This window comes from Elgaria multicarinata, chromosome 7 (genome assembly GCF_023053635.1).
Source record: "Elgaria multicarinata webbii isolate HBS135686 ecotype San Diego chromosome 7, rElgMul1.1.pri, whole genome shotgun sequence".
In the NCBI taxonomy this organism is placed as follows: domain Eukaryota; kingdom Metazoa; phylum Chordata; class Lepidosauria; order Squamata; family Anguidae; genus Elgaria; species Elgaria multicarinata.
Genome location: NC_086177.1, coordinates 44,325,206 through 44,347,381, shown reverse-complemented (window position 1 = coordinate 44,347,381; position 22,176 = coordinate 44,325,206). Strand labels below are relative to the sequence as shown.

Below are 22,176 nucleotides of genomic sequence, written 5' to 3'. Positions count from 1 at the left end.
AAGCTGGGGATTGAACCTGGGACCTCCTGCATGCAAAGCATGTGCTCTATCACACTGAGCTATGGCCCCTCCCATCTGAATTAGGACACAGGTCTTCACGTTTAAACCAAACTAGAAGACCTGCACAGGAGACCCATGATTGAAACTCCAAATGTAGTTTTCTTCTCTTAGACACCAGGGGTGGATTGGGGAGAAAAAAGCAGGAAGGTCTGTAACCCTTTCCTCTGCACTGCAGCCCCAATCCAAATTAACACCCCCTCCCCCAGAGCTGCATTTAGCAGCAGAGGGCAAACCCCCTCTTTTCCTGTATGTGACCTATAGCAGGGCTGAGGGGGTGATTTGGGTCAGTGGGAAAGGATTAGACATTCCCCCTTGTCACTTCCCTGATTCAAATTACACCCCACTCCATGACTGCTTTTACAATAAGAAAATTATGGCGACTCCAACATAATAATGGATCTACCATGTAACAAAATGCCGTAGATGAATTCTTAACCTGCAAGGTTTTCTTCTGTGTAGAAGCAACAACAGATAGTATTCTCCTAAATAATTTGTACTTCATCATACTAGTCATGTAACACAAATTCTTTCACATTTGATAGACCGCTACCTAGCTGCACATGTATCTCCTGAAATAGTTCATCTAATGCCATTTAATTGAAAATAAAGAAGAAAGAATGCTATTTAAATGCAGCTTTGTCGGCAACATTCCAAGTGTATTATTGGCTCCTAGGGTCTAAAATTCATGGTAAGGCAGATCAATTAATCACTGAGTAAGTCAGGCCTCTATCTTTTCTATTTTACTTCTGAGGTAAAGACTCATATCTCTGTTCTAATTCTGTCTAGCATATTGTCTAGAAAACTCTGACAAATTTTAGGAAAACATTTTACGAAGCAAACGCTACTAAGGTCACAATTCATTTTTGCCACACATAAATTTCACTTTCCATATCCATAGCCTGCACGAAACAAGGCAAGCATCTCTGTGATTACATCATCAAAATGGGACAAACTGTGATCCTATCAGTTGTTAACAGTTGCAATATTCATGAATGGAATCCTGAAAGTTCAAGTAGTTATGCTTAAATAAAATTGTGATCTTTATCCTTCTTGACAGAAGCATTCATCAAATTATTAAAGGATGGGTGGGAAATGCTTGCTAAAAGTTATAGTGTGATCTATTATGTGATTTTTATCAAAGTATGGCTGTATTACCAAGCGGAAACTGTAGTCGCTGAATGTCAAGTAAAGATATAAAATTTCATAACCTAAATAGTTGATATTTAATTCTCAGAATTTTGCTTATTTTTTCCCTAAAATTCATTTTCCCCTTGCCTATATTCCATTTCATACCCCCAAATGGTTATAAAAAATAGAAATGGCTATAGGCATACATATGGACAATAAGACTTACACATGCATAATTGAGGAGAGTTTATGCTTCATATAAATAAGAAGTATAAAAGGGGAAATAAAATGCAAATGTATACTGGCCAGTTTAATTTCATTTCATTCACGTTCTCTGTACCCGAAACGCATTAAGTCACATGCTGCATATTAATTAACAGAGTGAATGGGACTAAGTCAGTTGGATACATGGAATAACTGTATTATATGAGCAAAGCCACTAAGAATGGATATACATCAACTTCTCTGCCAGATTTCAACCTTCTCTGGTTGTAACTTCAATGTCAATTTTAAAGTTCCATGCCAACTCCTATACATTTTGAATGGCGTAATATTTATTTATTTATTTATTTAAAAAATGTAAAGCTAAAAAAATTAAAAGGCTTGTCATTGTTAGGGCAGATTCTGGAACCACTACTAGCTGCTTAGGTTCCAAGCTACATAAAACAGTATATTTGATTGGTGGTATGCTTTATATAAAGAAAACAGTAAGCAGCAGCTCAGCTTCAAACAGGTTCACTCTGGTAATAGCTATTAGTGTCAGTCTTTCAATTGCATGTCATATTGATTGGCAGAGAGTCCTTTTCCTCTCTTGTGCAGAATAGTAATTTTAGCATGTGCTTGAAATAAAAACCTTACACAAATGTTCTTCTAGCTCTAAAGAAAGATAAATTGCATGTAACCTATACAGATTACACTTGTATTTCTAGAAAAATACATTTGCATTTCTGGGAAATTAAGCTGTGTGAAGCTGGTTGTTTTCATCTTTACTTAAGTTTTGTTTAATAAGTATTCCCTGTTTTGCAAAAGCTCATCATCACCTGACAGTAACCTTCTTGAGATAATTGGCACCTACAAGTTTCAGATCTCTACAGTAGCTAGAAAACAGGGAGAATTATTACAAGGTCCCCAGCATCATTGTTTGGCTTGGACTTGTGCTTGGACTTGGACTATAGAGTAACAGAACCGCGTGGAACCCCAAGTCATTGCCTCATTGCTTTTCTAGATCAGGCTGAGTGGAAAGTGGTAGGGGGTGAAAATAGCAAGTGTCTCAGTGCAGCTTCATTGCACTTGAATATTAACTTTTGTGTGTGTGGTTAATATATCATAAAGTTTTTGATAAAAAAAATGCCAGTATAACTTGTAATTACAACGGCCCCGTTCAGAAGACACCTTAAACCCCAGCTTTAACCATGCTGATTTATTTATTTATTTATTTATTTTATTACATTTATATACCGCCCCACAGCTGAAGCTCTCTGGGCGGTTTACAACAATTAAAAATGGTAAACATTAAAAGTATACAAAATTTAAAAACCATCAAAAACATTAAAAAACCAGTATAAAAACAACAGTATCCATTTAAAAACAACAATTCTGGGGTCCGTTAAAAACAAACTTAACGTTGTTAAATGCTGTTAAAATGCCTGGGAGAAGAGAAAAGTCTTGACCTGGCGCCGAAAAGATAACAATGTTGGCGCCAGGCAAGCCTCATCGGGGAGATCATTCCACAGTCGGGGGGCAACCACTGAAAAGGCCCTCTCCCTTGTTGCCATCCTCCAAGCTTCCCTTGGAGGAGAACCTTAGATGTTGAGTGCAGTGTACGGGTAGGTTCATGTTGGGAGAGGCATTCCATCAGGTATTGCGGTCCCAAGCCATGTAGGGCTTTATAGGTTAAAACCAGCACCTTGAATTGGGCTCGGAAACATATAGGCAGCCAATGCAAGCGGGCCAGAATCGGTGTTATATGCTCAAACCTCCCTGTTCCAGCTATCAATCTGGTCGCCGCATTTTGCACAAGCTGCAGCTTCCGGACCGTCTTCAAAGGCTGCCCCATGTAGAGGGCATTGCAGTAATCTAATTTGGAAGTTACCAAAGCATGGACAACTGAAGCTAGGTTATCCCTGTCCAAATAAGGGCGTAGCTGGACCACCAACCGGAGTTGGTAGAAAGCACTCTGTGCCACCAAGGCCACCTGAGCCTCAAGTGACAAAGATGGTTCTAGGAGAACCCCCAAGCTACGAACCTGCTCCTTCAGGGGGAGTGCAACCCCATCCAGAACCGGTTGAACGCCACCCATCCGATCAGAGGAACCACCTACCAGCAGCATCTCAGTCTTGTCTGGTTTGAGTTTCAGTTTATTAGCCCTCATCCAGACCATTTTCGCAGCCATGGTTCAGCACATCCACAGCCACACCTGATGAAGTTGAAAAGGAGCAGTAGAGCTGCTTTTTGCCTTGTTCACCATGGTTAAAACCATGGTTTAAGGTGTCTTCTGAACACAGCCCATCTTTCTCACTTAACCACCATGGTTAAAGCCATGGTTTAAGGTATCTTCTGAACAGGACCAATGTAAATTTCAATATAATGTGATAGGCATGTGGCAACAGTGAAATCCATTACTAGAGCAGATAGCCTAATTCAATAAGGAATAATAGCTTCTAGAACTCCTCCCAATTCCAGTTGCTACATCAAGCTTCAATGAAATCTTTGTTTCTTGATAATGACCACAATCTACATTGTTTTACTAATTGCATGCTCAACAAAGCTTTTGGCTGCAATCCTAAACATACTTACTAGGTGAGTAAGGCACATTGAACACAGTGGAACATATGTCTGAGTAAACACGCATAAGATTGCATTGTTTGACTCTGCCCCTCCCCAGCAATAGCTGTCCTCCATCCAACCAAAGAGAGATTCTTTTGAAATTCAGACAGTTTGTGAAGTGGCATGGATAGTTATTAGTCTAAGAGTTTCTCTACATGGACAATTTATTGCACACAAATTATTTGGCCATTCATGGAAATTTGCAGGTCTTTACATAATGCCATCAACCTCCAGGACATCTCCTGTACTTTCTGCTGGCGAACTTGCTTTTAAAAAAGAAAATAACACAGTAAAATTAATTAATGGAGCTGTTCATTTAAATTTTATGGAGCATTGCCCAGAGGGGAGGTTTGAATTACAAATCATGTGGTTGCTGTTGGTCACTGTTTAAAGGAGTCCATAGTTAACATGGAAAGAACCGAGGGGGGAAAAAGCCTGGCAAGGATGCAGTTTTTTTCCTTGATGTACAGAAGCCATCGGGGTGGGGGTGGGTGGGAAGCGCACTGGCTATTGTCATTCCTTAAGAAGTTCTCTGAATTGTGCTAGAACTGTTTAATCCAATAAAATAGCCTTAATTATAGCAGTTGACAATGTTTATATGGAGATGGTCTTGTATATTGCCAGAAATCCTGCAAGGGAAGGTGGTAAAATATAGCCCTATATACTCTGTGCTGTAGTTACTGTCTCTTCGAGTACTTGCACTTCCTACCTCTGAGCTTTCATTCTGTAATGATGTGGAATGTGAAAAGGTGGACTTTTGGGGTGATGATTTTGATCTAGGAAGAATGCAGTTTTGATATCAATTTGGTTAACTCCTGTGTTTCATTCATGTGTGACAATCACTGTTTACCAAGTGGTATTTTGCACGCAGTGAAAAAGTGAAACATGTTTAGTGATATAATATTTTTATTTGAGTATTTGCTTAGCATCAGAAGTTGTTGCCAATGCAAGGTCTGGGTTCTGTAGCACATGCCTCTCAGCAGTAAAGGAGAGCACTTCTGGTATTTACAGAGTTCTTTCCCCTCATTGTCATATGTTGATCATTAGCCTCTGCACATAGGAACATAGGGGGCTGCCTTATACTGAGTCAGACCCTTGCTCCATCAAGCCCAGTATTCTTGACACTAATTTCTGTTTGATTTCCCACAGTTTCTTTTGGCTTTTTCTTACCCAGCTCTTACCCATTTGCCAGTTCTTAGATGCCTTTCAAACACTAAGTGCTACTTCATATCCTTGGGATCCATTCTGTGTTTCCCCCCCTTTTTTTTCTGTCACTTCTACTATTTAGATTTTATTGGATGAATGTATATAGGACTGCCTTAAATAATTGCCATTTAAGGGAATTAAGAAGTATAAGGGAAGAAAATGCTGATCCACAGAATAAGCAGCGGGATAAAATGTTCCCACTGGACTCCATTTCTTAGGAAGACCCATCAGGATAGTGACTAAGCCTGTAATTATGGTCTCAGTGACCTCTAAAATGATCAGCTGAGAAATGAATTTGACTGTCATTGTTAAAATTAAAGAATGTGGGGTTCATAGAAGCTTAATTTGTTGTTATTGATTTTTGTATAAAAGAAGTTAAGATTAAATTAATCTTTTGTAAGTTTTGCTCATATTGAACTAGTGCGAGTTTACAGTAAGCTTAGAGTATATCCATTAGCTAAAAACCTCTTATTCCAAATGACAAATGTGGAAAAATAAAAAAAAGCGGATTTGTTATGCATGTGTATCCATTTCGGGCAAATGAGCAAGTAGGAAATGTTATGCAATACAATACAAGACACACACCCCCCATACATAATCAAGTCAGGTTGTATCCAGTGGTGATTGTCCGCCAGTGGAAAAGTCACCACTGAGAGAATGTATCCCTCACCGGCCCCACAGCCCCCCTCCAAACCTGCTCAAGAATCTTGGCGGATCCCCTGGAGCATATTTGGAGGGGGGGGAGTGCTGAGGGAGGACAGGAAAAGGGATGTCCCATTGCATAAGCAGAATTCCACTCATGTCGCCTCGGAGGCAGCTTACCATGTTTTATGTGCCATGTACAGTGGCGTGTTGTTAAAATGAAGTGGGATTTGAAGGCATCCGGCACTTAATTATAAGCAAGATCCCAAACCAATATGTTTTATTAATATTATAAGTAAAATCACCCTTTTCCTGATATCTGGTAAATCATTGCACTTCTTTGAAGGAAAGGTAGAGTAATACATCTGAAAACAAGGGAATAAGATTACATTTTTTCTACTATCACCAGTTATGCACCTTCCTCCAATATTGGGGAAGAATTATAAGCATACAACTTTAAAGGTTCTGTTGCCGATTTTTAGGGTGACCTTAAGTGATCAGCTTAAGTGGATACTGACATGTTGAAGCCTCCGCATGGTGATTTGTTTTCTGTAGTGACTGGCTATTTGGATGCTATCGTATCCATCAAAGTAGTAGCAAAGCTTCTTCAGGATTATGTGACATCTGCAGTTGTGCAGAAATGCAAGAAAAGCATCAAATGAGACATTGGGTACAGAATCCAGCCACCTGAGAACATCAGCTTTCATTTTTCAAAAGCTGGTTCCTAGTCTTTATGGCTGCAAAGATATTCTTGAAAGTGTGGAGGCAATTAGTGGAGAAATCTCAGGAGGAAGAGGGAGTGGTTGAATAAGATTTAAAGTGAGCCAGGGATTGGGGTTCAGTGCCCTACAGAGCTTCTTGCCCCTTCTCTTGATTAGCAGAAGTAGAATACGTTATGGCAAATCTAGTTAGACCTTTGCAGGTTGAGCACAAAGTTCCGAAGAGAGCTCTGTAAGTGTGTTCAGATGATACTATTTGATCTGTCGCAGTGCCAAGCTGATAACATTTACAGAAGTCCCGCGATCGCAAATCCTGCCTTATCATGGTTTCCCATGATAAACCATGGAAATCACAGGAACTCTTATTCAATTGAACTCCCTTCAGACCTCTCTTCTAATTGGGTACAAGGAATGCTGGAGGCATGGCTTATGAGTGCACTCACAGCCCCATCCACACTTGAGCCCTACACATGAGCAGTTGAACCTCTGCATAGGGCTTAAGGATGGACAGAATTAAATGCTTACTCCATATAATTTCAGCTTGTCAATAAAGTTGTCATTTGGTCTTAACAACTCTTTTTTTTTTTTCATTTTCTGCATCATTTTAAAATTTGTCACTGAACATCTTCTTTCTGTAACAGCATTCACAACTCGCAAGACTAGGTGAGGTTTCTTAAGCTGTTCACTGTTACATCCAGCCACTCAAGCAAAAATTCCACCCCATTATGTTATGGATATTCCCACCACCAAACATAGTGATCATAGTACCTTTGTCATCTGTGATTAAAGTTCAGCAGTACATATGTCTATGGATAAGTAACAGGTGACAAAAGAAAATATAGGGTGTGTGGGGTGTATTCTCTCTCTTTATAGATAGATGTGTGTGTTTGTGTGTGTGTGTGTATACAAATACTATGTGAAGTATTACTTAAGTACGTACCTTCTTTCCTGGACAGAGGTAGCCTTGTGACAGTTACTCATGCTCTGGGAACCTCTTGTTAATACTATTACTACAACTTATGCGTGGGGCTACCTTTGAAAATAGCCCAGAAACTTCAGCTGCTCCAAAACAGGGAAGCAAAATAGTTGATGGAGACTGACCAATATGATGTCCTCAGTCTGCACTGGCTGATAATCCATTTCTGGGCCCAATTCAAAATGCTGATTTTAACCTTTAAAGCCCTAAACACCTTGGGGCCAGTTCTCCTGAAGAAGCATCCCCTCTCAAATTTACCTAAGATCATCTCAGGGCCTCCGCCAGGTTCCCCTTCCAAATGAGGCAAAGCCGGGGGCTACAAATGACATTGCCATCAGAGTGATAACACCCCATCTGTGGAATGTCCTGCCCAGAAAGGCTCATCTAATGCATACATTATGGCCCTTTTGGTGCCTGGTGAAGACTTTTTTATTTTCCCAGGTGTTTTAGGAACCATTTTCTGGCAAAATGCCCCCCAGACATTCTAATGTTGTCTACCCCTGTTCTAAATAGACAGAAAATTTGTTTTAAAAAAGAAAATCAAAGCTGGGTTGCAGAGTGGCATGCTCCTGTTCATTGTTCCAGCCAGCCAGCCATGCCTCCTGCATGATTTTTTATTCCTTCTCCCCACCTCCACAGCCAGTTGTCATTGGGCTGGTGCTGGGGATTTCCCCTCATACTTCTGCAACCCTGGAAACACCCCCCTATGCCTGCTGATATCTCCATCTTGTGCATGGACAGTGTTGTTTTGTCCGCAGAAGAATCCACACTCAGCTTTGAACTTCAGAAATACAGAGAATGATAGAACTGATGGAAGTCTGTCAACAACTAATCAATATGTCATTCTCATCTCTGGTTTCTCTGCCACTGATAGTGTTGGAAGAGGGTAGAGTCCTACTACTCTCAAAATCTGAGAAACGGTGGCCCTTTCAAAAGCATGCTTGTTGTAGCGCACCTTGGAGTTCAGCATATAATTTAGGCTTTTGCACGTTCACGAAAGTAGTTCCTAAACTGTTAATTACTGCATAGTAACAAACCTGAGTCTGTAAAAACATCTTCAAGCAGTCTTTGAGCATAAAGAGCACACAATATAGGTTATGTTCGTTCTATTTTAAAGTCCCGTTACAGCTTTGTCTTTGCTACTTTTTCTTCCTCTTCCTGCAATTTATCATGGTCTTATGGATGTTTGACCAGGTTTTCTTGAGTTCTAGAAATACAAATGCTTGCAGCCTTGAGATTTCTGGGCCAGAATGATAGTACTTTCCTGAGCTTTAGTTGCTATATTGTTTTGTTCAATAGAGCCAAATCAGAGTCAGAAAACCATACAGCTGGGATAGCTCAAGGTGAACCTGAGCTGACCATCTTCATCCCATAACAGTTGAGGGCAAATTCTGCTGAACAAAGGCCAAGCTTCATTACTGTTCCATTTAAAATCATGAAGCACTATCGGTGACTTGATTTTTTTTAAAGTGGGAACACTATGGCTTCAGTTCAGGATTTTTGGCATTCCTACCAAGCAAGAAATTACTGGTGGGAAGCCTTGCCAAATGTCACATGTGAAAAGGCCTTGAAAAGAGGAAAACGATTAGTTAATTGTACCCTGGAAAAATAGAAAATACAACTTGAAAAAAATGTAATCTCAAACTAGAGAACATTGTAATGTTCTAGAGAAAAATCTGATTGTTCCTGACACTGACCAACAGAATGAACATTTGTATTTGAATAATAATAGTAAAACAGTAGCTATTGAAAGAAATGACAAATGTAAACTTGTTCTATTCTTCAGTCAAATTTCAGTGAATATGATAATTAAGCTTTTAGTGTATTTGAGTTTAGCTTCCACTGACATAACATCATGCTTCTTAAAGCAGTTACTTATTTCCCTATAGATCGTTCTGTGTCTAACGCTGACTTTTCAAATGAAATTTAAATCAAACTTATTGGTGACGTCTTAACATCTACAATTTTGTTCTTTGTTATATATTATTCCTTTGAGTTGGAATTGCACAGGATTAAATAAGGCGACCACTCTTATGGTTAGTCACTTTTAATCCTTTTACATATAGCAATTCTGGAATCCTGTTCAGTTAAAGTAGGAGCCATGTATATAGTGTGATTTCAGTGATGAGGGATGCACTATTATATGTTTTCCAGGCATGGAACAAACTACTGTCCATCCACTGGAAATGTATGGAGAAAACACAGTAAATAAGGGAGTTCTTATGCCTGCAAGAAATCACTGGATTAAAAATTTTACAGAAGGGTAGCCACGTTAGACTGTTGCATCAAAAACAACCAAGTGTCTTGTGGCATCTCGATGACTAACACATTTATTATGGCATAAGATTTTGTGGCCTCAACTTCACCTCATCAGTTCAGTCTCCTGCCAAGTATTGCTCAGTATTGCAAGGGCTTGCAGCCATTTCATGTTATAGAGTACAGAAAACATAACTCTATATTCTGTGTGCGAATTGTGCAACATGGATCTCTCTGAGGACTGTATATTAGACAGAAGCAGATAAAATACTTCTTCCTTTGCTTTTCTTGTAATGGAAGATCTTACTGGGCCAGTTTGGATGCTCTGTTCCTGGTTGCTAAACTAAAGTTTAGCAGCTGGAAACAAGCATTACGATGCATGCTCCCTCCTCTCACCACCTTCCTTTCACAGTGATTATATCCTGATGTATTTCATTATGAAATAATCCCAAAATGGGGTAAAATGCTAATAAAAATGATAAAACCATGCCATCAAACCAACAGTAGCTAATAAAACTGAGGCGAGTACATACACAAATAGCGATTTACAAAGTTCAATTGCACCGAGTCAGTTATAAACCTAGGTGAATAAATTGGTCTTCAGTTGGTGCCAAAACTCTGTAAGACTACAGCCCTAGGCAGATGTTCACCTCCTCGCGTTTAGGGCAAAAGTGGGGAGGGGAAGGTTGCATACACGTAAGCTGTGCCCCCAACATCCCTGCCTCGATCCAAGTGTAGAGGTGGGTAAGAAATTTATATTATTATTATTATTATTATTATTATTATTATTATTATTGGAGAGATTCGTCAACTTAACAGTCTTCTAGAATTTAAGAAAGCCATAAAGACTGATCTCTTCCGACAGGCCTACCCAGTTGAAATTTAAGATGCCTTTTAATAATGTGCTGCTTTTAATAATGTATTAGTTTTATATGTTTTAATCAATTATATCTATTTTTGGTGTTTGCATTTGTATTGCGCCCCGCCTCGATCTAGAGGGAGAGGAAGATAACAAATAAATTATTATTATTATTATTATTGTTATTGTTATTGTTATTGTTGTTGTTGTTGTTGTTGTTGTTGTTATTATTATTATTATTATTATTATTATTATTGATCCAGTTTCCAGTTATACTTTTTTGTGTTGAGCATGATTTTCTGAAAAGGGCTCAGTAAGCACATTCAGCCAAATGCTCTTACAGAAATCCCGTAATCGCAAATCCTGGTAAGGCAGGGTTTTGCGATCATGGGAACTAGGTAAGTGAGTTCACTTGAACATGCTTACAGAGCACTTTTCAGACCTTTCTGTATTTGTGTTTTTAACCTGTTGGTTGTTTTATTATGGTTTTAAGTTTTGTGAACCGCCCAGAGAGCTTCGGCTATTGGGCGGTATAAAAATGTAATAAAATAAATAAATAAATAAATAAATAGCTGGCAACTGGGTGTGCAGAGCTGTAGGGGCGGGGCTTACATACACTGGGCTTATATCCTCCTCCCCACTTTTGCCCTACACATGATCAGAATGCCTCGTAGGGTTCTGTGCCAACTGTATCTGAAGGGGAAAGAAATTTGATAGTCAGGATGACTGAATCAAGAACACCCTCTCTCACATTACCACCTATTGAATTCCTGGCACCATCAACAGGGCATCCCCGCTAGATAGCAATATCCCGGCAAGTACATAAATGAGAAGGTGCTCCATCAGGTAACCAGGTCATAAGCCATGCAAGTCTTTATATGTCAACACCAACACTGTGTTCTTGGCTAGGTAGCATATTGGCAGCCATTGCGCCTCCTTCAGAATTGGTATTATACATTCTCATGGGCTGTCCCATTTAACAGCCTAGCACACAGCATTTTGTACTAGTTGCAGCTTCTGGGCCAAACTCAAAGGCAGCCTCACATAGAGCACATTCAAATAATCCAGTCTCAAGGTTACCAGTGCATGGATCACCGTGGCAATCTTGGGTACACTGCCTGGTCCCTAGACATCCACATGTTAGCAGAGTCATCTGCAGAGAGAAAGCCTATGCATGATGAGTTGTTCATGTGTAGACTTTTTTCCCCGCAGAGATTCACACTAAGACATCAAGGTGGGGCTAAACAGCATAACACATAAAGAGGCATTTTTTTATTTATTTTTTATTTTGGGGGGTGATTTGTTTCCTGAGTTAGATAACACTATTTGGTGACATTTATTCTGTCTGTAGCAGGACATATGTCTTTCTTTTTTATCCCCACCCTCCCGTACACCCTTGACTGCCTTTTAAAACATATTATCTGATATTATGCATGGGGGCAGTAAAGCTTTGTCACAAAAGCAAACAGGGAGCAAGATGGGAAAGAGAGAGGTTGGAGCCCCTGTTCATAGATTGATGGCCAAAGCTCCGATGATGGTTTTCCATATCCATATCCCACCTTCCCCTCCAAAGAATCTTGAGCTGGCACTCCTTCCCAACATTATCTGCTCAAGAATATGCAAATGAACCTTCCATCCAATCAGGTATTGTAATGAAGTACTTCTCTCATATGAGGGCTACTACCCAACATATAAATCTGGGCAGGGAAAGGCAAGAAAAGAGCATGCACCAGGAATAAGGTGGTGGTGGTGGTGGTGGGAAATCTCTCATTGTTCATTGAGCAGCTGGTGGAATTAAATGCATTGGAATTTACCAGTTGACTGTAGATCTGTTCTTCTTTTACTATGTTTTCAGTTCTGGTAATTTGTCACTAAGCGTCACTATAGTGCTAGGAGTACTGTCTGCTGAAAAAGCATTTAGCCCATGAACGAAACAAGGAGAGGTCCTTGAAAACAGCCCATCCTTCATTCATTCTCTAAGGAACCATTGTAGAGAAAACTATGCCAGCTGTATACAAACAGGCAACCATGGAAGAAAACCAGAACATATCTACCACATGAGAGATATCAATGTAAAGAGGTTCAGAGTGTGGTAGCAGAATGTTTAGGTCATGTGGTTCTAATCACAAGTGATCAAAGAGTGGCATAAAATAAAAAGAAAGGAATTAAAGCCACATGGATCTTTTGTTTAAACTTGCCATAAGGGATTTGCAAATGGTGGCTCTGAACTTTTTGGCAGAACCTAGTCAGATAGGTTGCTATTTTGTGAGAAGTGTGGTAATGGCATTAGGAACTTTGGCTGTTCTAAGTACATTTCCATGAATGTAAAGTCAATTGAAATCAACAAGGCTTAACATCCAAATAATTGTGTATAAAGTTGGATTAAAATGAAAAGTAGTCATGTGGTGGCCGCTATAAATCCAACCATATAGCAAGTAAATCTGTATTGGATGAAAGCATCCCTTGAAGAAGCTCCTAGAAGTGTTTGCACTTTAGTGGCACATGAAGAAGGAAGGAAGTTTGAGAATTTGTAGATATCAATTTACAGCGGAAGCAAAGACAATAAATCTTCGTGTTTTGTAACTCATGTAAAAATTTACTTATGAAGCAATATTTGATATAGTTTTTATTTTAAAAGATTGTAAAGGTGGTCAGGTTTCTGCTAAATCATGCTGTTTTTCCCATTGCAAAACGCATCTAAGATTTGTGTGTGTGATACAAGTCTACTACTTTTTTGTTCTACTTTTTATACTAGGAACTGAAAGACCACTAGTAATTTTTGAATTAAAATGCTTGTTAATCTACATTGATTTTTAAGTTTGTTATAGATTCTTAGTTGAAAAGACCAACTGCTCTATCACCTGACAGCAATTGATAAAGCATCTGTGCAGAAAGTGTCAGAAAAAGGTTAATATTTATTGATTTTTATGGTGCTACAACCAATGTAGTTTTGCCGTCAAAGATGTATGGCCACCAGCAATAGGATCTGTAAAATTGCACATTTCATGTTAGTTTTTACTATAACTTATCCTTGTGTTTTGGCCTTAAAAATGACAGATCTTTAATGTGAAACAGAATGCTCTGAATGTGCAGCAACTATGTACCTGAACCAAAATTTAGTATTCCAAAACGAGATGTTCTAAAAGCCTAAGGGGGGAGGACCACAACCTTGCATTGCAAACGACAATCACATTTAGCCTTTCATCCACTTAACTATGTGCTATTGATCTGTAGCAGGTGCCAGGCAAGTGATAGCTTAAATTATTACCAATAAAGAGCTTGCTCCTTCAAACAAAAAAAAGTATATAATTAGAAGGTGCATGGGCAGGTGATTCGCAGCAGCCTTCAGAAAAATCTGGCTATTTTGACACACAATGTTATGCTCTATAGTAGCTTAAGAGTGTGGACATGTGTGTGTAGGAGTAACTCCATCATCTGTTTTAGTTTAATATGTTTTATTTGGATAAGAAACAATTTAGTTGTTTTCATCATTATCTTAAAAAAAACCACAACCTTGAAATCTTTTGAAATTTGCTTTTTCAAATATTAATCTGCATTTTTGTATTTTCTTCTCCCCTCACAGTCCGTTTGCCAAACCCTTTTTAGACAGCTAACTCTCTATAGCCTAAAGTGTAAAAATGCTTCAGGAAATTATGGAATTTCAAGGGATTTGGGATTGATAAACAGCGTAAAATAAATAAAATGCAGTGCTATTTAGGTGATCAGTTGCAGGCCACAGAGTTCCAGTATACACACATACTCAGAGCTTTACATATTTCCGAAGTCTACTCAGTGCACTTCGATGGAGTGGCAGCCATGCATTGACAGAGCTGATCCCTCCATGGAAGTGAATGGAGAAGACCATGTGCAGAAGCTATTTGTGTATATTGGAGCACTTGTGGAGCACTTTAGCAGGCCAGGTACGTTTATGAACCACAATTCCACTACCTTTATCGAGATGAATAGACATCATGCATTTAAACCAATTGATCTCACCTCTGTGAGGATGGCTGGATTGGGCCATAAATGTCAGAAACATTCGTGAAATGTATATCCTCTGTGATATAGGATTATTATTTTCCCAGATTTTTTGTATGTTCTGTTTCCTCTCTTTGTTATGTTTTTTAAAAGGTTCACTCGCGAAGTCAGAGCAGGTTTAAGTCTGAACAGACTCTAATGATTATAGTGATGGGAAGAAGCACTTTCTGTGTAGGCTGACCTGTAGAATAAATAGCACGGTATACTGTAAACATGCTTTAGATCTCCTTTTGTCTGTATCACATTTTTTTCTATTGAGCTTTATACCACCAGTTTGTCTGCTCCCTTCCCCCCCCCTCCACCCCCAGACAGCTTACCCATTTTATTGTGCTCATTTAGAGGAAAGAAAAACAGTTTGTCTCCCTGAAAGGCAAAGAACATTGACTGGAAAACTACTTTTAGAGCTAAAATACCATTATAATATATGGCAACTAAAGTTCTCCAATTGAATGTTGCAAAAGGCACTGACAATATGAAATATTTGCTGGGAAGAGATTCCTTCTTCTCCTAAACCTTCTACTCTAGAGCCTGGTGTGAAATTTGAATGTAAAGTATTGCACAAAATAATGCATTTAATTTTAATAAGTCAAATAAGAGCCAGTGCTCATATAACTCCACCTTTTGATTGTAATGACTCTCTCATTAATCTAACGTACTCCAGTTTTATTGCGCTCCATTAACCCCCTCCCTTCCCCTCTATCTTCACTGATCGCTTTAAATCATAACTTGGAAAATTGCAGATTTTCAGTCACAGCAGTACACCTGGGCTATTTTGACATGTTTTCATTCCTTCTTTAATTCTGTTGTTTCTAATTTTCAAGCCACCAATTGCCAAAAGATTGATATGCCTTATGGTGTCCATAACGAATTTCAGTCTTATAGTTACGGATGGCAGCTTAGTGACAGAAGGCTTTTCAAACACGTTATTTAATTTTAAAAAATTAACTGGAGCTGGCTGTAAACCATTAATTATGGTTCCTAACCCCCACCCCTCCAAATTGGCTATTACTTTTGGTAATGGCTGATATGTTACACTTTCAACCAATTTCAGGAAATAATGTTGTGGGAAGGAGTATTTAACTCATTACGTAATTCAACTTTAGTGCCAGCCATACACAACAAAACCCACAGACTTGTTTGAGATTGTACTGCCATTAAAATGCTACATTGTTTAAATTGGAAACATACATCAAATAATAAAACTAATTGATTTCTAACTTGTCAGTGTGTTATAAAACTTGTGGTCTGATTCTAAGAGTTGTTAAAGATAAAGGCCCATGATAGGAATTCCCAATATCAGCATGCACTACATTGCAGTGCAAAACTAAGTGGTTTGCTGGCTTTGCAGGGATGATAACCTGTGCGAGTCCCAAAAGTTGGGGTGAGTATTCCTAGTCTTTCTGTGAATACATGTAATATATGGGGTAGTAAAGAATAATCAAAGAGAAAATTCTGTCCTCTGCACATAAAGACATATTTGCCAGTGCAGCTAACATGTTAAACATAGACATGGGAAGCCGAGGCCTCAGTCTCTCAGCCAACCATGCCTAGTTTTACAGGGTTATTGTGATGATAAGGTGGGAAGTAGGGGTGTGCTCCACTCCGTTACGGATCCGTGGATCCGAAGCGGAACGGGCCGACCCAGACCTCTGAAGTCCGGTTCTGGAGCGGAGCAGGGGAGGTCTGGATCGGGATCCGAAGTGGTTCGGGGAGGGGGTGCACAGCCCTAGTGGGAAGAACCTATGCACCTCACCCAGAGGTCTTTGGATATAAATACAGTATTTATATAATATTGCAGGTGAATGGTACAATACAGTGCGTGGCCTTACAATCCACCAAGAAAACTCTTGATCCTAGTCAATATCCAATATTGCCATGGCGCTCAACTCATTCCATTATTCTAGTGGGACCTACTGTTAGAGCAATGAGGAATGATAAAGCAACGTTTGTTCCCATATCAGGACAGGTCAGCCAAGTACCCTTTTGCACTCGTTTCCAGTTGCTGTAAGAACCAGTAGCTCTTCCATGAATCCTACTGGTGTGTGGGCATCATTAGATACTACTCCGTGTGTGTGTTATTCTCAGCTGCTTTTGTTTATTAGCGCCCTGTCTCTATCAGCAGAAGGGGTGTACATATGACAGATAAAAGTAGTATCTGTTTATGCGTACTTGAAGAAGGTATGCTGATAACAAAAGATTTGCTTTACACTATTGCATAGTTCTCACTGCCTTATACCAAAAATAAAAGTGAAATATTTGATTGGTGTTCATACACACTGGGTAGGACTCAGCCCTGCTGTTCCATGAACAGAAGGACTCCTTTTATTCCACAGAAGAGAGTTGGATGCAGTGGAGGCTCCTACAGCATAGGAAGTGGTGCTGGAGGCTGCCGCTGGAAGGGGGAATTGGCCCCAATCCTCCCTCCCCATCCACTTTTCACTCCTGGCACCATGGAGTTGGTGGAGTTTTGATCTATGCAGCTCTGTATCCAGCCCAGCGCCAACTCAAAATTTTTGAGTGCTCTTGTGAAAGACAACGGGTCCCTCATACAGTGAGTCTACCTTCTCATCACCATTATCACCAGTTGCTATTGCTTGTCATCCTTTTTCTCATCCTTATTACCACTTCCTTGCTTGAGAGGCAGAGAGGCAGTGACCAATTAGGCAATAGTATCTACTGCTCCTCCTCCTAACTTCTACCATGCTCTGGGTTGGCATGAGAGGCAGGCAAAGAAGCAGGTTGCAATGGTGAAGAGGAGGACCAACTCTAGGGGGCTACTGTTAGTAGGCCCTACTGGAGTGTGGGCCCTCAGCAAGTGCCCAGCCATACCCACCCTTGACATTGGCCTAACACATCTGTGCTAACCAGACTCAGAGAGGGTTAAAAGAAGCACTGAGCTGGAGGAGGAGGGACATAAAGCACTGAGAGGAGCGGCTGTGTTTCTCACCGCTCTTGCCAGGCAGCTCTGTAGCCCTTTCCAACAAAACATGAACAAATCATTGCTGGGTTCTGATGTCATGACAAGCAACTCTGAAAACAAGCCTCCCTGAACAAGCCAACAACAAGCCATGGGTTCTCTGGGTGGCTTTGCGTGGTTAACAAACCACACTGAAGAAACTCTGCTGAGTCAGACGTCATGACAAGCCAACCTGAAACAAACAGAGTTGACAACCTTCCATGGCTTGTCGTATCATGCAAACCAGGTCACTGTGTTGGAAAGTTTTGAATAATTTTATGTAATGAGAAAACTTTATCCACCTGACATTAAATTGCCATCAAGGTTATTGCTTTAATATCCCCCCCACCCAAATGCTTGTGTGATCTTCCATAGCTGTAAATCAGGCCATTTCTGTATGTTGCTAGTTTGCTTTAACTAATGAAGGATTGCAGTGAAACATCAATGGTTATATTACGGTGAGTCTTTGAGGGTCCTGTAAATTTGTACCAAAAGCTGGACTGGGCTTTTATTGAGAAATAGTGAGTCAGTTTTGTTCCTGCAAAGCTCCTATGGGACCTTTAAAATGTAGGTCTACTAATGTTGCAGTGATCAGCCTAGTTCACAAGCATGCCAACAATGTCTGGCCTGATTTACATTTTCATTCATATTCAACCCTTCCCACTTTAAGAAATACTTTTGTTCTGGAAACAAGTGGATTCATTATCTTTATGAAGAGCAATGTTGAACACCTAACTTTTGTAAAGTGAAAAACATTTTATAGCCCACAAACCTTGAGATACCTGTCACATTTTCATTGGTGTTGAGTTCCTTGTTGAAGTGATTTTGTCTTTATCTTTCCCCCATCCTGGTGTTTGGGGAAAGGTCAGGAGTTAGTTGTCTGTATCATCCATCAAAACAGTAACTAAAATCAAACCACCATAATTACATATTCTGCAGCCAAAAATATTAAATGTGAATTTTCAGACATAAAGAATGAATTCAAGTAAAATAGAAAAGAATTCTGTATGATTAATCTTTCTACCAGAATCCTAAACACACCCTTTTGACAAAGAAGCAGTCTCAAATGTTAATTGTTGCTGACAGATTGTGACTATATCCTTCCACAGAATGGAAGGAAACAAATTGACTTTCCCACCTCACTTTCCAGACTCTTATGATTTCTAACTGTGAGGTTATTGTTTTTAATGAGACACTTAGAGGCATTTCAGATGGTTTTGCTGGTTCTTAGGCTCCTGAATTCATAAAGAACTCATGGTGTTCCATACCCACATCAGTTCAAGTAAGGATCCAAGAAATTAAAACTAAACATTGATTTGGAAAGCGCACAACAATATGTTGCTTGGTGAAATTCCTAATGTATCTGCTTTCAAACATGAATAGAAAGTCATTTGTAAATTGGGTGCCAATTACACTGCAGGACAACCAGTTTCAAATTTATTTAATTTCTTATTAGTCTGCTCAATAACAAAAGGGAAAATCACATCATAAAAGAATAAAATGGTAAATAATAATAATAATAATAATAATAATAATAATAATAATAATGATGATGGATCCAGGAGTATCACCAAACTGTGTACCATCTCCTCCAGGAAGAATGCAACCCACTACAGAACATGTTGAACACCACTCAACTGGGCAGACAAACCATCCACTACTCTCTTGTCTGTACTGAGCTTCAGTTTATTGGCCCTCATCCAGATAGAATTGCACTAACTGTGTGATTCAAGTCATAGAAGATGTGGGCAATTTACTTTCAAAGTGTCTTGCTTTGAAGGTAATTTTTTTACAATAAGCCGTAAAGGGAATGATCAGCTCCCTTTCAGGTCAGATCTTAATAGACCCTTCAGTGATGCTAACCTTCATTGCCACAGAGTAGGCTTGATAATGAACCCTACCTGTGTTCAGTCAGATGCAGCACGTGTTTTTCTCGAGCCATTGATGTTCTTGTTTCATCACCCTCAGCTTTATTTATTTATTTATTTATTTATTTAGAATATTTATATACCGCTCCCCATTGAAAATATTTGGAGCGCTGTACAAGGTAAAATGAAAATAGCAACAGAATAAAACAGTTAAAACAAAATTTAAAAGAAGCAAAAACAGAAATCCAAGGCTGCATGTTAAAGAAAGGCTTCTTGGAATAAAGATGTTTTCAGGAGGCGCCGAAAGGAGTACAAGGTTGGCGCCTGCCTGACCTCCAGAGGCAGGGAATTCCACAGGAGGGGCGCCACCACGCTGAAGGCCCTTCCCCTGGTGGATTCCAGTCAGAGGATGGATCTATGTGGAATCACCAGGAGCAGGCCGTCGGATAACCTCAGTGACCGGGCAGGTTGGCGCTCTCTCAGGTATCCTGCTCCCAAGTTGAATAGCTCTAAGGAATACCAAGGAGGTAGATTGGCTTGGGCATGATTATATTAACTACCCCTGTCAAATTGGTGTCCCATAGGTTGACCAGGGCTTCAACAGAAGCACCAGTCATATGAAACGGAAAACCCCCAGAGCCTTATTGAAACTATCAGCATCCACTAGTGTCCAGAGTTAGACCATTCTAATGATCCCCCACCTGAAGCCTGAACCTCAAAAAATAGTGATCCAACCATGACAGAAATTAAATCCCCCACTTTCAGATCACCATCTCCCTGCCTGACCAAGAAAACCACATTTAGAGTGTGACCTGCTGCACTCATTCAAAACTTAAAAGAAAAGGGAAGAAATCTCAAATGTTACCTTATTTTTGTAGATACTAACAAGTGTTTTGTGATATGCGTGTGTATGTTCTGTTTATTTAAGATATTTTTTGGCCCCAAACTAAAACTGTACTTGCTGAACTTCACATGGATTAAAAATACACTAGCAGGCATTCAGAGGTTCTCACAAAAGTAAGAGTGAGGCATCATTTTTTATGTGAGGCATCACATAACATTTTTTTCCTCTCCATTAAGCATATCCATTGATGTATACATGTGTAAAATCCATTTGTATTCTGTCATAATATTGTTTTTTTTATATGATCTCATCTGTGAAGAAACAAAAATGTCCCAAAATTGGTGAAGTCTTCTGTGACCTTTAGTTCATAACCAACAAGGTAGGAGACAAGCCCTCAATGTAGCTGAGCCTCTACATGTAATGTATCCATCATGGGAAGTGACCTGCTTCACCCATCCATGTAGGCCCAGTATGGTGGTGGTGGTTGGGAAAACACAGACTTCCCTAAGGGATTTACTTGATATTGCCGGTATGGCAGTTTTTCTCTAATTCCTTAAACAACAAGAGCATGTAATTCTGTACTTTATAGTGAGCGTTGCTCACCTATACATTAAACATGACACGACAATAACACAATAAATTATCACAGGCATAGTAACTGGCGTATCAGCTATCAATGTGTGATCTAGAACTCTGTGACCTGATTCACTTGTCATCAGCTACCAACAGCTTGTTAACCACGGGTTGTTGAAAATGCCACCAGGACAAGCATGCTCATTCTCGGCTGCCTGCCCACTCCCACTGCAATAAAAACCCCAGGGATACTCTATCCCTGGTTATTTAATATGAACCCTGAGCTCTGAGTTGTTGGGGGACAAACAGCCAGGATTCCAAGTTCAGACATCACAATAAACATCTCAGGGGCAGGGCATCCCTTGGTTAGTAGCTCTGTCTGGCATCAGTGGGAGCAGGTGGGCAGTCACAAACCAGCACACTTACTTGCTCCTCCTGCATTTTCAACAACCCATGGGTTGTTGCAATGTGCAGACCAGGCCTGTGAATACAGGATCTTTCTGTTATTACCAGTTAGACTAATAGTGGCATTGCCTAGATCCAGTGAACTTTTTTCAAACAGAGAAGCCCTGTTACTCTTCTGCCCATAATGGCTTCTCCATTTATTTCACTTGAAGGAGCTAATCTATATGCTCATCGCTTTGTGGGAATGGATTAACTCCTTTCTTTGAAATGAAGGAAAGATCCATGTACACTCATCTTCACTCAGCATGCCTCTGAATTGGGTACCATTATGGAACAGAAAATATTTATGTGCATCTAATAGATGAAAATGAAAAGATGTTGCACATGCAGGATTTTGGGTCATATTTAAAAACCAGTGAACTCCATTTTGCAAGTTGTTGTACATATTTTTCTAAAGTTGCATTTACTCAAAATAAACTATTTATTCTTGATAATTGTCTTCCCACTCATGCATTAGAGAAGATACTCAAATTTTAATTACATACTTTCAGATTCTCTAATTTGTCATTATGTGGAATATAGTTGTTTGCTGTTGTAATCCATTAAGATTTGTGTCATAACCTATCAGTTGAGAAACAGATTCCCCTCCTGACATTTTGGGGAGCAACTTAAAATCTGTTCATGCAGATGTGGGAGTTAAATATTGAGGTTGTTAAAATAACCCTGATAATGTTCATGTTTGCCTGTATCGTGAAAAATAAGTATGGGTGCAGGGGGAGAAGAATAAAAAAGTAAAGTAAGCTTCTCTGGTTCTCAAACT

At 39.6% G+C, this 22,176-nt stretch overlaps 1 protein-coding gene across 1 annotated transcript in view; it reads left to right on the top strand.

The window, feature by feature from the left end:
* Positions 1-22,176, top strand: part of ZNF407 (zinc finger protein 407) — a 364,381-nt gene that overhangs the window by 255,400 nt on the left and 86,805 nt on the right. The gene's annotated exons all lie outside the window — the stretch shown is intronic.